General features: G+C 38.1%; 1 long non-coding RNA gene across 1 annotated transcript; it reads left to right on the plus strand.

Moving 5' to 3' along the window:
• The first annotated feature begins 8,025 nt into the window (after positions 1-8,025).
• LOC104216142 (uncharacterized) lies at positions 8,026-14,667 on the plus strand. Its single transcript, XR_708406.2, has 2 exons — positions 8,026-8,475; positions 14,405-14,667. It is a non-coding gene; the product is annotated as an uncharacterized lncRNA (long non-coding RNA).
• Positions 14,668-16,084: the final 1,417 nt, after the last annotated feature.

Below are 16,084 nucleotides of genomic sequence, written 5' to 3' on the forward strand. Positions count from 1 at the left end.
TCAAAATCATGTGAATTAAAGTGAAAATTTGTGAAACTTTGTCAACTTTTTAAAAAATAAGAATTTCAGTTTTGAGAGTCGATTTGGACTCGGATTTCGAAACTAATTACGTAAATGAACTCGTGGGGTCATGGGTAGTCGAAATCTACCATTGAACCCAGGTTTTGACCAGACGGGCCCAGAGTTAACTTTTATTGACTTTTTGGAAAAAGTGTAAATATCATGGCTTTATCTATTGTTATTGATTTCCCTTGCATAGTTTGATGCTATTAAGTTGATTTTGGTTAGATTTGAGACGTGTGGAGATATATTTTATGGGAAAAGCTATTTCCGAGAGTTGAATTGGCCTTGAGGTAGATATACTGCCTAACTTTGGGTGGAAAAACTACCCCTTAGGATTTGGGATTGATTGTGTCATTTGTGCTATGTGAAAGTCGTGCACGCAAGGTGACGAGTGGGACACAGGTTGTACGTGGTATTTGACTGGTTTAGGCTACTTACACTCTTTTCATGCTTTAATTGAAATGTCATATCATGTTCTAAATTCTCATAGTCAATCTATTCTTATTTGTCTTAGTCTATCCTTACATGCCTTAAATGACTTGTTTAACACTTGTTCTACATCCTACTTGATAAAATGCTCTCATATTTTAGTTGAACTTGTTGCCCCCTTTTATTTTTACATGTTATCTCTTTCATTGTTGATTATTATTATTCGAAGTCATTGTTAAAAGTTATCTCTTCAATTGCTATTACTCTTATTTGAATTCATTTTATCTCTTCCATTGTGAGTTATTTGTATTTAGTTCGTGGTTACACATTATATTTCTCATCGTTGAGTTATTGGTGTTGAAGTTGTGAAAGTCGTATCACTTTGAGGCGAAGTTGTCAATTGTTGAGATATCTTTCTTGTTGAGAATTTTACATTCATTATTATTGGTTATATTTTTGTACATGTTGTGGTGGAGCCATATGCTATTATTGTAGAAATATTGATATTGTTGATTGTTAGGAAGTTGTGATATATGGGCACTTGTGGTGCGAGTTGTTATTATGATGTGATATTGACGCGCGTGTGGTAGTAAAAGACTAGGGGTTAATGTGCATGCAACAGTAAAAGGTGAGACTTATGTGCATTTTGTTTGTAGGGGAACTACGTGAATCCACGCGGCGTCGTAAGGTGGGCTAAAGTGCGTGTAGCTATTTTGTGCAAAATAGTTTTTATAACTATTTAAATATAAGGCTCACGCGGCGGTATAAGGAAAGATTGTGAATGAGATTGTGAATTGTGAATATGAGGCGGCACCTCATTGTGATTCTTGTTGTTTATCTCGGGTTGTAAAGAGTTATTTGGTGGGAACACTTCTTGTTGTTTTGTTCTTCTTTGTTCTAACTGTTATTGTCCGTATATGATCATTGTGGTTCTCTTTAATTTATTTCTTTATGTTATTTACATGCTTAGATTCTGGTATTAGTTCGTGCCATTAACTTATTTCGTATCAAATATTTCTCATCTTTTTATTATTCATAATTATTATATTTTCGTACTGCTTATTTATATATCCTAGTAGGTGTCTTGATCTAGCCTCACCACTACTATACCGAGGTTAGGATTGGTACTTACTGGGTACTGTTGTAGTGTACTCATAGTATGCTTATGTACATTTCTTCTTGCAGATCCAGGTACGTCCGCTCGAGTCGAACATTAGTGATCGATTGTTAGTTTCTTACGGAGACTTCAAGATATGCCTACTCGGCATCCGCATGCCTCAGAGTCACCTTCCTTTAACTTTATTACCATTGTATTTTTCATTCAGACAGTAATATAATAGACATTTTAGCCTACTCTGTAGAGATTATGGTTCAGTTCCTTCGGTTTTAGGGAAAGTGTTTGTTACATTCTGTTGGAAGATTATATGAGTTTATTAGACTTGTTTTAGTATTTCTATTAAGTATATCTGTCTAGTTGTTATCAAATGTTAGGCTTACCTAGTCGTAGAGACTAGGTGTTATTACGACATCCTACATTGGAAAATTGGGATCGTGACAAGTCGGTATCAAAGCTCTAGGTTCATAGGTGTCACAATTCATAAGCAGGTTTAGTAGAGTCTTGCGGATCGGTGCATCTACGTCTGTACTTATCTTCGAGAGGCTATGGAACTGTTGGGAAACTTCACTTTTCTTTGATTCCTTATCACGCGAACTTGTTGACTTCGAATTTCTGAATCTTTATTTTTCTATTCTCTCACAGATAGTGATGACACACACTTCTGGATCTGACTATCAGACACTCGCGCCCCCTACTAGAGCCGCGAGATGCCGGTGCCTGGGCAGAGGCCAATGATGGGCATGTGGTACGGCCAAAGCACCTGTCTGAGTTGCGACAGAGGAGCTACCAGTAGCTCCAGTTAGGGGATTGATAACTAGGGATTCTAGTCTATTTTATACTCCTTTTTGCTTGAGTTTTGCACTAAAAATGTATACAAGTAATCCCGAAAGCTTACATGTTGTGCTTGTTTGTAGTGTTTGGTAAAAAAGTGACAAGGAAGTCAAAACCAGCTCAAAAAGGAGTTAAACCGGCTCAAGTACCAAGAACAAGTCAAAGCACAACTACAGCAGTAAATCCACCGCAGCAACAATAGCCCCACCGCGACCACAATGCATTTGTTGTGGTCCGCGGTGGAAAAAATCAGAGAGATGCAATTTAGGAAACTCAAGAACTGCGGTCCGCGGTAGATTCTTCGCGGCCGCAGTAGCCTCATCACGGTCGCAATCCATTCTATGCGGTCCGCGGAGAGGGGATTCAGCGAGCTGGGAGTTTGGAAGTTAGAAGCCATTGCGGTTCGCAGTAAAGCCACCGCGGCCGCGGTGGCCAGATTCAGAGACCAAAACTTGAAGCCAAAAAGCCTCACCGCGGCCACAGTACATTTCTTGCGGACCGCGGTACCTCTGTCAGGGGTATTTTTGTCCAGAAAATTCAGCCTTGTATAAATACTTCTTTTTCACAATTTTAGGGTATCTTTATCTTAACAGAGCACGTGAACAGCGGTTTTAGTCCATTTTGAGTAATTTGTAGCTAGTTTAACACTGAATCTTCAATTCTTAGTTTGTAATCATATTATATGGGTTATTCTTCATCTAAATATCTGATTTCTTCCACTATTATGAGTAGCTAGACCCATTAGCTAGGGTTGTGGCTCAACCCTAGTGTGGGTATTTGATGGGTCTTTTGTTTTAAGGCTTAGATGTTTATGGGTAGTTGATATTTGGACTGATTTGTGTTTTTCATATTGAATTAGTAGTTGCAATACTAATTTGTGCCTTTTTGACTTGGGCTTTTATTGAGAAAGAGAGCTTGAGTCTAGGAAAATTAGTCCAACAATGATTTGGGGTGTATTCAAGAGATTGATAACCCCAATTAAATGGTTAAACCTAGATATAGTAATACCCAACTTGAGCCTATATTGCTTGCACAATTTTGACACTCAATTGGTCTTGAGAAAGTCAATTAGGGCAAAGTCACTCAAGCTACCAAGAGGTATAGAGTGAGTAGTCTCGTGCATTGGCTATATCGCAATCCCCAACATAACAACTTTGCCTTAGGCTTTAGATCCCGTCAATTATTCACGTAGGAGAAAACCACTTCCCTAGTGCCTTTTTAACCATTTCGAAAACCTTACAAGCATCCATACTTAGTTTAATTTCGCATATCATTAGCATAAAATTAAAAGTAACAAACAAACAAATATGATTGGAAGTGTAATTAAGAGCACTACGCACTTCTAGTTTAGATAGGAATCCAAATCTCAAACATTCTAGCTCCTTGTGGATTCGATCCCGACCTTCTCGGGTAAAAGCTGCAACGATCGCTCTTGCCACTTTGTAGTGGTGTAGGGTTGGACTCGATCAGGTACAGGCACCAAAGGCGCATGTTGCCACCCCTGCACTTTAGGAGACCCTTGCACAGTTCTTGACCATGTTTGGTACTATAGCTCAGGCGGGGTTGATCCTACTTGCACCAGCCATATCTCAGGCTAGGAGAGGAGCTCAGACACCCCGTGGCTCATACTCCAAAGAAGCAGACCCATGTTGATAGGGTCCTAGATGTTATCCTGGTACAACGTGTTGTTCCGGTTCAGCCTACGATTAGGGAAAAATCATCTCAGGAGGAGCAGCTTAGACTTGAGAGATTCAAGAAGTATCACCCTCCTATTTTTAGTGGTTTAGCTTCAAAAGATACACATGATTTTCTAGAGGAGTGCCACCATATTCTCCACACCATGGGTATTGTGGAGACGAGTGGCTTGCTTATTACTATATTCCAGCTGTTAGGAGAAACACATTAGTGGTGGCTGGTTTACGAGGAGGGTATCCCAACCGAGGCAACTTCACCTACATGGACTCGATTTTTAGAGTTATTCTTGAGAAAGTTTGTTCCTCAAACCCTTAGGGATGCATGGCACGCAGAGTTTGAGCAGTTGTGCCAGGGTACTATGACAGTGTCAGAGTATGCTGTCCGGTCCAGTATTTTTTCTAAACATGCACCTGCTTTGGTCTCTATAGTTAGAGAGCGAGTTCATCAATTTATTGAGGGGCTCAACTATGGTATTAGATTCAGCATGGCTCGAGAGTTGGAGATAGATACCCTATACCAGCAGGTGGTAGAGATTACACGGAGGTTGGAGGGTATGCAGGGCTGTGAGAGAGAGGACGGAGAGGCCAAGAGGCCTTGAGGTATATGAGGATTTAGTGGTGGCCATGCTGCAGCTACAACCCGTCATGGTAGAGGCTATGTGGGACCTCTAGTAGACTTAGAAGTTCTAGTTTCTAGTGGTGCTCTGGTTGTTCCGAGGTCTCAGGTTGCACACTTTGCTCAGACACTTTCTAGTACACCTCCTACAAAAAGTGCCTTCAATGGTCAATCCAGCCGACCAGGCCCGAGCCAGTCCCAGTAACCGCGCTCACCGAGAGCTTGCTTTGAGTGTGGTGATACCCTCCACATAGTTAGAGACTGCCCTAAACTCAGGTGGGTGCACCTTCACAGATTACTCAGGCTCCGCGGATTCAATTAGGTCTACAGGCTTCTCAGGCCATAGTTATTGCCCAGTTGCCTCTCCACCTGCACAAACAACGAGTGGTAGGGGACAGGTGGGTAGAGGTCACCCTAGAGGGGGAGTCCAAGCCACATTCTATGCTTTTCCGGGTAGAACGAAGGTAGTTTCTTCAGACGTAGTCATTATAGGTATGGTTCCGGCCTGCCATAGAGATGCATCGGTCTTATTTGATCTGGGATCCACTTATTCATATGTGTCATCTTACATTGCTCTGTATTTGGATATATCCCGTAATTCATTGAGTTCTTTTGTTTATGTGTCCATGCTAGTGGGAGATTCTATTATTGTGGACTATGTGTATCGGTCGTGTTGAGTTGTTATTGGTGGTTTTGAGACCAGAGTTGATCTATTGCTACTTAGTATGGTAGAGTTTTATGTTATCTTGGGCATGGACAAATTGTCACCCTATCATGCTATTCTGGATTATCACGCCAAGACTATGATAGTGGATATGCTAGGTTTGCCTCTGTTAGAGTGGAGGGGTGTATTGGATTATGTTCCTAGTAGTGTTGTGTCATTTCTAAAGTCTTAGTGTATGGTTGAGAAGGGGTGTGATTCTTATCTAGCCTTTATGAGAGATGTCAGTGCTGATACCACTACCGTTGAGTCAGTTCCAGTAGTAAGAGACTTCCCAGATGTATTTCTAGCGGATCTTCTAGGCATGTTGTCCGATAGGGATATCAATTTTGGTATTGACTTGTTGCCGTGAACTCCGCCCATTTCTATTCCACCATATTGTATGGCCACATCGGAGCTGAAGGAGTTAATAGAGCAATTGCAAGAGTTTCTTAATAAGGACTTCATTCGGCCTAGCGTGTTGCCTTGGGGTGCTCCAATCTTGTTTGTGAAGAAGAAATATGGTTCTATGCGCATGCGTATTGATTATCAGTAATTGAACAAGGTTACAATGAAGAACAAGAATCCATTTTCGTGCATTGTTGACTTGTTTGATTAGCTACAGGTTGTTAGAGTGTTCTCAAAGATCTATTTACAGTCAGGTTATCATCAGCTAAAAATCCAAGATCCGGGTATTCTGAAGACTACCTTTAGGACTATGTATGATCACGACAAGTTTTGTGTGATGTCATTTGGATGACCAACGCCCCAGAAACATTTATGCACCTGATGAACAATGTATTCCAGCATTATCTTGATTCATTCGTCATTGTGTTTATTGACAACATCTTGGTATACTCTCACAGTTAGGACGATAATGAGCAGCACTTGAGGATCATGCGTCAGACTTGAGGGAGAAGAAGCTGCATGCAAAATTCTCAAAGTGTGAATTTTGGCTTGATTAGGTGGCATTTTTGGGTCATATGGTGTCGATTTAGGGGATCAAGGTAGATCCGAAGAAGATTGAAGTAGTGCAGAGTTGGACCAGACCATCTTCAGCTACTGAAATTCGGAGTTTTCTTGGTTTGGCCAGGTATTATTGCAATTTTGTAGAGGGTTTCTCATCTATTGCTGCACCCATGACCAGATTGACCTAGAAGGGTGCTCCTACCAGATGGTCCGAGGAGTGTGAGGCGAGCTTTCAAAAGCTCAAGACTGCTTTGACTACAACCCCATTGTTGGTATTTCGGGGTCTTATATTATGATCGTCACGTGTTGGACTTGGAGCGGTATTGATGCAAGACAGTAGGATGATTGCCTTCCCGTCTCGGTAGCTGAAGACCCATAAGAAGAATTATCTGGTCCACGACTTGGAATTGGCAACTTGCGGCAGTAGAGATGGTTATAGTTGCTTAAGGACTATGATATCACCTTTCTATACCATCCCGGGAAGGTTAATATGGTGGCCGATGCCTTGAGTCGAAAGGTGGAGAGTTTGGGTTGTTTAGCATATCTAGCAGCAACGGAAAGGCCATTAGCATTAGATGTTCAGGCCTTGGCCAATCAGTTTGTGAGGTTGGATGTTTCGGAGCCCAACCGAGTTCTTGCTTGTGTAGTTACACGATCTTCCTTATATGATCGCATCAGAGAGGGTCAGTATGGCGACCCCCATTTACTTGTCCTCAAGGACACGGTTCAGCATGGGGATGCCAAGGAGGTTTCTATCAAAGATGACGGTGTGTTGGGGATGTAGAGCCGGTTATGTGCACCCAATGTGGATAGGTTGCGTGAGTTGATTCCTTAGGAGGCCCATAGTTTGCGGTACTCCATTCATCCGGGCACCGCTAAGATGTATCAGGATTTGAAGTAGTACTATTGGTGGAGGAGAATGAAGAAAGAGATAGTGGAGTATGTAGCTCGGTGCCTGCTGTGAGAACGTAATTTTTGTCTCACGAAAATACTCCTATAAAGTCCACAAAAATAGATTTTTCTAATTGTTTTAATTGTTCATAGAGTTTTAGGAATTTTTTGTTAATTATTATTTGCATTTTAGTTGTATTTTGTGCATATTTAATATCTCAAAAATCATGAAAAATACCACAAAAATGTCCAAATCTTCATTGCATAGCATTTTAGGTTTTATTTGCATTTTACGATTTAATCACATATTAATCGCATTATCAAAAGAAAATCACAAAAATACCCTAGTCATGTTTACATTTTAGCTTTTAGTTTTAAATTAATTAGTGTTAAACTAACTGAGAATAAGTAAGGTTAGTTATTCAAGGTGCATTAAGTTAAGATTTAATTAAGGTTAAATAGTTTAACTTTTTTAAAAAAAAAAAAAAAAAAAAGAGAAGGGTTTTATTTAAAGCTTTATCTTAGCTGGGCCAAAAGCTTATCAGTGGCGCATTTACCTTAAATCCACACTGCCTAGCCCAAATCCCCACTTCAATCCGCCCTAGCCCATCTCCAAATCAGTCCAGACCCACTACTAACCCAAAATGACCTTGTTTCAGTGCTTCTCATCTCAATCCTCCATCGTGCTTGATCTGATGGTTGGGAACTACTCAGCCTTTGCCTTAAATCTATCCGAACAACCCTCCAAACCCTAAAGACCCTACCATTTCCCTCATCTCTCTCAAGACACTCAACCCTAGCTGCCTTCTATCACTCAAAGAATACTCGCTGGCGGCACCACGCCAAATGACCTCAAACCGTCACCTTGCAATTCCCAAACCTCCCCTAGTCCAAATCCATTTGTAGTTTCCTCCAATTCCTCCTCAAACTCATCACTTTTCATATCTCAAAACTAAACCCTAGCCGCCCTTTTCCTCTTCTAATTGCTCGATTGTTCCCCCATCCGTTTATGGTCGAAATTTACGGCATTGGAAAGCTCTTGATGAGAGCTATACGCTGATGTAAATTTCATGCCGTATCTCAGAGATTGCATTTTGGTTGGAGCCGTGTTTGTTTATCGGGATTTCGTCGGGGTTCTATGTTCGTTTCTCTTAAAAGTTAATAGGTAATTTCTTTTTTTTTTCTTTCCTTACTGATTAATCGAAGTATGTCGCTTTTCTTAAAAAGAATTTTTGAAAATTGATTCATAGTCTCAGTTTTGCATGACTTGTTTAATTGCATGATTTGTTAGATTAATTTTTTTAGGATCAATTTAGATGACAAAAAAATTATCCGATTAATTGGTACAATTGTCAATTCTGCTTGATTTCTATTCTGATTGATTGTCTTGTTGTGATTGAATTTGAAAGAAGTAGGAAGAATTTGTTATTTGAGGATTTAAGAGTAAAATCCAGAAGTTAGGAGGTAAAAAGAAATAGGAAAAGATTAGTTGAAGCACAAGTGTCCATTTTCGGTTAAAAAGATGTCTTACCTCATATTTTTTAGCTGACAGAATCTTTTACATTCCTCTCGCATTTTCCTCACAAGTGCACACTCCTACACTCTATATAATAGACCTCACATTCCCTCATACAGACACATAGAATTCTCTAAAAAATATACAATCCTTTCTTTTTCATTTTATTTATATTCTGCATTTTTTTTTTTTGAAAAAACATTCTGAAATTTGAAGAAAAAAAAGAGGAAGCTGAGGGTTCAAAAGCTTTCTAGGTTGATTGCAGTGCTGTTAGTTTGTTTAAGAATTTCTGGGGTTTGAGAGTTTAATTCAATCTCAAAAACCTTGTTAATTGTTGTTTTTCGCTGGTTCTCTGTTGCTTCTTGGATATAATGAGCTTTGCTCTTCCATTAGCTTTTATTTGGCCATTTTTTCTCTGTTTATCCTGTTTTTAAGGTACACGCTAGAATTCTATGTATTCTTGCTTGAGTATATTGATTAATTGATTAGAATTGCTTCTGAATTTGTTGGACGGATCTTATTTAAGTTCAATTGTTGTGTTTTATGAATCAGTAACATCTTATGATGTTGTGTTTATGAAATATTTGTGTTTGATTCCAACTTTGCAAACCTGTGCTGTTCCACGAAATCAAGTGCATTAGAAGTGGGTTCAGTAATCTGCCAGGAGAGTTAGATAGCGTTATTTATTTATTAGAGCGATTCAACTCGCAATAGCATATTTGTTCAAGTATATGATCTTGTTAATTACCATTTTCAGATTTTTTGGGTTATAATTATCTTTCATGATGTTAATTACCTTTAGTAATGCATATCATTAGTAATTTACTAAATTTGGGTCCCCAAAGTTTCTAGTATTTTTCGTGACACAGACCATTAATTTTCTTAAGGTTCTTACAAATTTTTCAAATAATTCCCTATAATATCTTTCCTTACAATAATCCCAAACATAGGAAATGAACAATCATGAATACGATAGCATGCTTTAGACACGCTATTAATTAATCAAATTATCGTAATTATGTACACATTCGCGTGACATGATTATGATTTTTCCCAAATAAATCAAGATACGCGTTCAAGTGACATAGGTCAAAAGTAATCATAAATTAATAAAGCGTGATTAATTGTGTACATGTGCGCCTGACATGATTTTAGCGCCCCAAATAAAACGGATTTTCACATATGTAATCCGTTTCAAAGATTAAATCCATGAACACCATATATTAAAAGCGGTAAAAGGTAAAAGTACATAGGTTATAAAATGAGTAATTAAATAATTAATTAAGCTAGGTATGATCAAAGCGACCGTGCTAAAACTACAAAATCCGGGAGTACCTAACACCTTCTCCTGGATTAATAGAATTTCTTACCTGGTCTTTGTGTTCGCAGACTTTAAAACAAAGTCAAATTTCCTAGATTTGGGATTTAAAATAAACCAGTAACTTGGGACACCACAATAAATATCCAAGTGGCGACTCTAAAATTAAATAAATAATCCTGTTTCAATTGATGTCACTTTAATTGGAAAAACTCCCTATCCCCTTGGGAAAAAGGAGGTATGACACTTAAATTGTCAGCAGGTGAAGTATGAGCATCAACGGCTGGGCGGTTTGCTTTAAAGACTCGATATTCCCGAGTGAAAATAGGAGCATGTCACCATGGACTTCATTGTTGGGCTCCCACAGGCTTAGAAGAAATTTGACGCGGTATGGGTTATTTTGGACAAGTTGACCAAGTCGGCTCATTTTATTCTAGTAGTGACTACCTATTCTTCAAAGAAGCTAGCTTAGATCTATATCCGCGAGATTGTCCGACTTCATGGCATGGCGGTATCCATTATCTCTGACCGGGATACGCAGTTCACATCACATTTCTGGAGATTTGTACAACGTGAGCTAGGCACACCATTGAGTTGAGTACAATATTTCACCCTTAGATGGACGGACAGTCCGAGTGCACCATTTAAATATTGGAGGATATGATTCGTGCTTGTGTTATGGATTTCGGGGGTTCTTGGGATTAGTTCCTGCCGCTTGTGGAGTTTGCCTACAACAACAACTACCAATCGAGTATTCAACTGGCTCCTTATGAGGCCCTATATGGGATACGGTGGCGTTCCCTAGTTGGATGGTTTTATCCAGGAGAGGCTAAGTTATTAGCACAGATTTGGTTCGAGATTCCTTGGAGAAGGTCAAGATGATCCAGGATCGGCTTCGTATAACCCAATCTAGACAGAAGAGTTATGCGGATAGGAAGCTTCATGATGTTGCATTCATGGTTGAAAAGAGAGTCTTGCTCTAGGTTTCACCCATGAAGGGTGTGATGAGGTTCAAAAAGAAGGGCAAGTGGAACACTAGGTATATCAGACCTTTTGAGATCCTTGAGAGGATTGGTGAGGTGGTCTACAAGCTAGTATTTCCACCTAGTTTCTTTACGGTTCTCCGGTGTTCCATATTTCTAAGTTTGGCAAGTATTATGGTGATCTGTCACATGTTTTAGACTTCAGCATAGTCCAATTGGACGAGGATTTGACTTATATTGAGGAGCCAGTGGCTATCTTGGACAGACAGGTCCGAAAGTTGAGATCAAAGAATATTGCTTCAGTTAAGGTTCAATGGAGGGGTCATCTGGTCGAGGAGGCAACCTGGGAGACCGAGCATGACATATATAGTCGTTATCCTCATCTATTCATCACTTCAAATATGTCCTTATGCACGTTTGAGAGCAAACATTTATTTTAAGAGGAGGAGAATGTATCGACCCAATTCGTCATTTTGTGTAATTATGCCCCGTTACCCCTTTTTATACTTCACACATGTGTGTTTATGATTTTATGACTTGCGGGTCGGTTAGTTTCGTTCCGGGAATCTTTCGGGTTGATTTGGACCCTTTGATTCTTGACTAAGAAGTCTAAGTTAGAAATGATGACAACTTTGAATTTTGTGAAAACGACCTTTGAACGGTATTTTGATGGCTCCAATAGCTTTGTATTGCAATTTCGGACTTGGGCGTATGCCCATATTTGATTTTGGAAATGCGTAGGTTGATTTATGTTTTTTTCCAAAATTTAGCAATTTGAAGTTGAAAGGTTTAACCGCAGGTTGGCTTTTAGCTATTTGGCTCGGAATTTGATTTTGGGACTTGGAATAGTTTCATTATTCTATTTGAAACTTTTTTACAAAATTTGGTATCGTTTGGAGTTAATTTGATAGGATTCAGACGTTTAGTTGTAATTCTAGAGATTCTTGAACTTTACTTTGAAATTCAAGCTTTTTAGTGTTTGATTCGTAGTTTTAGAAGTTATTTTTGTATTAGTTCATATGATATTTTTAGACTTGTGTGGATTTTTGGTTTGGAGCCCCGAAGGCTCAGATGAGTTTCGGATATGCTTCATAAAGTTTTGATCCGAAAAATAAAAATCTAGTGTCTGGTGCCTCTGGTGTCGCTTTTGCGAATGCCAGAGTCGCATTTGCGACTTTAGCAGGGAACCACAGGTATCGCAATTGCGATTCCTGGGTCACATTTGCGATGATGCTTGGGATGGTCTATGATCACATTTGCGAGTGGGACTGGGTACGCAATTGCGAAGCCTTCTTCGCATTTGCGAGAAGTCCCCCCAACCCTGTTAGTGCCGCAATTGCGAGATTATCTTCGCAGTTGCGAGGGTTCGTATATCGCAATTGCGATAATCGCAGCTGAACATAAGGGCTGGAACTCGGGATTTCATCTTATATTCTCTCATTTTAGAATGCTAGACTCGGTAGGAGGCGATTTATAGAGGGGATCTTTATCTACAAACTTTGGATAAGTGATTCTAATCTATTTTCAATGATATTCCATCAATATTTCTTAGATATTAACATCAAAATCATGTGAATCAAAGTGAAAATTTGTGAAACTTTGTCAAGTTTTTGATTTTTTTTTTTGAATTTTGAGAGTTGCTTTGGACTCAAATTTTGAAACTAATCACATATATGAACTCGTGGGACCATGAGTAGTTGGAATCTACTATTGGATTAGAATTTTGACCGGGCAAGCTTTGAGTTGGCTTTTTTTGACTTTTTAAAAAACTGTAAAGATCATGGCTTTATCCATTATAATTGATTTCTCTTGCATTGTTTAATGATATTAGATCGATTTTGTTAGATTTGAGCTGTGCGAAGGCGAATTTTTTTTTTTTGGGGGGGGGGGAAGCATTTGAGAGAGTTGAATTGACCTAGTTGAGGTAAATATCTTGCCTAACTTTGTGTAGGGGAACTACCCCTTAGGATTTGGGATTGATTGTGTCTTTTGTGCTATGTAAAAGCCGTGTATGCAAGGTGACGAGGAGTATACGGGTTGTATGTGGTATTTGACCAGTTTAGGCTACTTAGACTCTTTCCATGCTTTAATTGAAATGTCTTATCATGTTCTAAATTCTCATAGTCAATCTATTCTTACTTGTGTTAGTCTATCCTTACATGCCTTAAATGACTTGTTTAACACTTGTTCTACATCCTACTTGATAAATTGCTCTCATACTTTAGTTGAATTTGTTGCCCCTTTTTATTGTTAATGTTATCTCTTTCATTGTTGAGTATCATTATTTGAAATTATTTTTACAAGTTATCTCTTTCATCGTTATTTTTCTTATTTGAAGTCATGTTTTCTCTTTCATTGTGAGTTATTTGTATTTAGTTCGTGGTTACACATTATTTTTCTCATTGTTGAGTTATTGATGTTGAAATTGTGAAAGCAGTATCACTTTGAGGCGAAGTTATCAATTGTTGAGATACCTTTCTTGTTAAGAATTTTACATTCATTGTTATTGTTGATATTTTTGTACACAATGTGGTGGAGCCATGTGCTATTGTTTTGGAGATATTGATACTGTTGATTGTTGGAAAGTTATGATATATTGGCATTTGTGGTGCGAATTATTATTTGATGTGATATTGATGTGCATGCGGTAGTATAAGGCTAGGGGTTAATGTGCATGCGGCGGTATAAGGTGGGACTTAAGTGCGTGTTGCTTGTAGGGGAACTACGTGAAGCTACATAACGTCATAAGGTGAACTAAAGTGTGTGTAGCTATTTCGGGCAACAATATTTTCTAAACTATTTAAATATAAGGCTCACGCGGTGGTATAAGAAAATATTGTGATGAGATTGTGAATTGTGAATACGAGGCGGTACCTCGATTGTGATTCTTTTGTACACGAGGTCGTACCTCGTTGTGATTCTTGTTGTTTATTTCGGGTTGTAAAGAGTTATTTGGTGGGAATACTTGTTGTTTTGTTCTTCCTTATTCTATCAGTTATTGTCCATATATGATCATTGTGGTTCTCTTCAATTGATTTCTTTATGTTATTTACATGCTTACGATTCCGGTATTAGTTCATTCCATTAACTTGTTTCATATCAATTATTTTTTCGCTTTCTATTATTTATCCTTAAAATGTTTTCATACTTCTTATTTATATATCCTAGTAGGTGTCTTGACCTGGCCTCGTTACTATTCTACCGAGGTTAGGTTTGATACTTACTGGGTACCGTTGTGGTGTACTTATACTATGCTTCTGCACATCTTTTTGTGCAGATTCAGATATGTCTTCTCGTGTCGGACGTTAGTGATCGATTGTTAATTGCTTACGGAGACTTCAAGGTATGTCTGCTCGGCGTCTGCAGGCCTCGGAGTCAGCTTCCTTTACTTTTATTACCGTTGTATTTTTCATTCAGACAGTGATGTAGTAAACATTTTAGCTTACTCTGTAGAGCTTATGACTCAGTTTCACCGGTTTTGAAAAAGTATTTGTTAAATTTTGTTTCGGAAGATTATATGAATTTATTAGACTTGTTTTAGTATTTCTGTTAATTATATCTGTCAAGTTATTATCAAATGTTAGGTTTACCCAGTCATAGAGTCTAGGTGTCATCATGACATTCTATGAGGGGCCATGACAAGAATCCTTATAGAAGTTCAAACATTTTCCTCTAAAAAAAAGGGGCTAGTCAAATATGAGAGATTTATAATTTCCTTCTAGGAATAGAAAAACTCAATTATGATAAACATGTTGACATTTCCTTCAAGAGATAGGAAAACTAAATATCATAAGAAAATCTGGACAAATACCTAAGAAACATTTGTATTGAAGGATTGATTCTTGTTTTAATAATTGTTGTGATGGTGGAGTTTATGTTCACGGGAGTTATGAAGGCAGTGGTGCGCCAAAAGCTTCTAATATTAATGGTTTGCTTGAAAGAGTCCAGCGTTCTTCTGTTATTGTTTACACGGAATTGACTAAAAAATCAGGCATAAGTTTGTAATGTTTCAGCAACTGCTATTGCTTAGTGTAACATTTGATGCAACAACCAGAAGGAAAGCATGTGTTTCTGCTCCTCTGTCTACCAGTGTTGCAGTTGCCAAATTTAGAAACAACATTCTTTAAGGGGGATGGATTATTACGGAATGGTGTAGTACTTTTAGTTGAATAGTTTTTGAGTTGTTAGAAAGTTTTTATGTTATCGTTTAGTCCCTCAGTATAGTTTTCAATTAAGTCCCTCTGTTAAGAAACTTGATATTATTAGTCTATAAAAGCCTATGTAAATCCTCACAGTAGAGGTACTATGTTGCATGAAAATTGATCTTTATCCTCTCTCGTCCTCTCTTTCTCTTCCTCTTAACTAAGCCTTTTTCTCAAATTAATTAAGCGTTCAGTTATAAAGAGGGAGGCCATATTTTTGAGGTTTGTAAAAACATGCAGTTACTAATAAATGTCTTTGAGATTTAGTGTAAACACTGGCGCCACGATGTAATCGAACAAATTCAAATGCTTGTTTATTCAATGAGATCGAATGAGAATATAATCAAGAAATATAGAAAAAAATAACGCACGTCAATGAGATCGAACGGTGTTCAAGCGTGTTTTTTAAAACCCACGTCAGAACATAAAGGAAGTGGAACGAGAATGTCTTTGAAACCAAAATTAAATGAAAAAAAAAAGAAAAAAGAAACTGGAGTAACATTTTAATCAAAGAAATTGGTGTAGAGATATTACCAGTCTGTTTTCAAGAAATTTATGAGCATCTATTACTAAATATAAGGTTTACCCTAAACTAAGTAATTTAATTCAACCTTTAGATTCATAAACTGAAGTGAGCTAAGGATTTATCTTTAGTTCCACCAATTATGAATTGTTATCTTTGATTAATTATCTTTAAATAACTTGATGGTGAAAAATCTCTTTATAGTATTAATATATAAAAATAAATTGGTTTT

The sequence above is a fragment of the Nicotiana sylvestris genome, chromosome 10 (assembly GCF_000393655.2).
Source record: "Nicotiana sylvestris chromosome 10, ASM39365v2, whole genome shotgun sequence".
In the NCBI taxonomy this organism is placed as follows: Eukaryota; Viridiplantae; Streptophyta; class Magnoliopsida; order Solanales; family Solanaceae; genus Nicotiana; species Nicotiana sylvestris.